Genomic DNA, 1,600 nt, shown 5'->3' on the forward strand with positions numbered 1-1,600 from the left:
TGGGTGTTTTTTTTTATATATATATATATATATATATACACACACATATTGTATGTAGGAAGTAAGACAAAGCACAAAGCAAAAATGAAAACCAGCTCAAAGAGTTTTCAAAGTCATCTCCACTTTATAAACATTAACAGGGTTGTATTATTGTACATGAAGGGTCTTTACCTTACCATATAAAGCACTTTGAGACAGCTGTTGTTGTGATTTGGTGCTATATAAAAATATAAATAATATTACAAAAAAATAGGTAGAAACGGGGCTGCAGCCTGACTGCTCAGCCGCTTGTTACCTAATGAAGTCCAGTGGCAGCTGGCTTCACTGCAGCTCACAAATGATGGCCTAATTTGACTGCAGTTCGCCCAGAACTGCAGTCAAATTCGGCCATCATGGGATCTGCATTCATTCAGCTTCAATGTCACTCTGGGTTCTTGGATAATGGAGCAGGTGATGCAAAGAACTGAAATTGTGTTAGCAGCACAATGCAGCTCTTTCTGTCATAAATGCAGTTTGCACTTCCCCATTGAACTCTTGTTTTTGTGCAATATAAATAAAAAAACTAAAATTAGCTAATTGAAGTGCAAGTGCAAGAAGCGGAATCGATAGGCAAGCAGACTAACAATTTCAAGGAATTCTCGAATTCTACACAGATGAGTGTATACCGATCTTTCTTATTGGCACATAAGCTTCATTATATATAGGCAGATGACAGTTAAACTTCAATGTCACCAGTAGAATTCACTTTTTAGTTGATTTGCCAGAGTTGAGTCACACACTTGCATTTGTTGTAATATGCCTGGCCGGTCGACTGGATATTACAGTGAAGGGATGTAAAAATAAAAAACAATAAGTAAAACTTGATGAAAGGTGAATTGTATCTGTGTATCTGACTAGATAAATACAAATAAAATATTTTTGTTTTCTGATGTCTACCCCTTAGTCAAAGCCATGCTGTATATATAAATGGCTGTTTTTAAAATAGAACTGGTGTCACGAGTTATCAAGAGTTTATCATAAGACTTGCATATCATAAGAGTTGCTTTAAAACAGACCTTCCCAACGTGTGGGGCCCGCAGAGCCATTGCGGGGGGGGGGGGGGGGGGGGGGCATGAAAAGGGGGAAAGACAAAACAAAACAATGCTTGGACACTGCTAGCACGGGGCGCCCACACAAACGCAAAGCAGGAGATGAAGCATCTCTGTATATGTTTCCAAACCAACTTCATTCTAAGCCAAAGACTAGAAAATATGGTGAAGCATATCTTCCCTTTGGTTTCACCTGCACAAGTGCCGAGGTAGGTCTCCCCTGCTTAATTGGTTTTCCCTTTGTCGGGAGCAGCGCTGGGCTCTCCAAATCACGGACAAACAGTATCCCACATTCTTGATTTTTAGTTCACAAACTAAATATTTTTCTTGTAAAACAAAGGGGGGCCCAGCAAAAAAAGTTTGGGAAGGCACTGCTTTAAGCAGTCTTTATCTAGGCTAGTTTAAGTTTCACATTGTTACATATTGTTTCATTGTTAATATGTTTAATGTTATTGAAAAGAAAAGATAAAAGGGGGAAAAGTCGCACTGGTCACATTTTGCAAAAAATGTCC

Source organism: Pundamilia nyererei, unplaced genomic scaffold (genome assembly GCF_000239375.1).
Source record: "Pundamilia nyererei isolate P.nyererei 1_Seehausen unplaced genomic scaffold, PunNye1.0 scaffold00090, whole genome shotgun sequence".
Taxonomy (NCBI): domain Eukaryota; kingdom Metazoa; phylum Chordata; class Actinopteri; order Cichliformes; family Cichlidae; genus Pundamilia; species Pundamilia nyererei.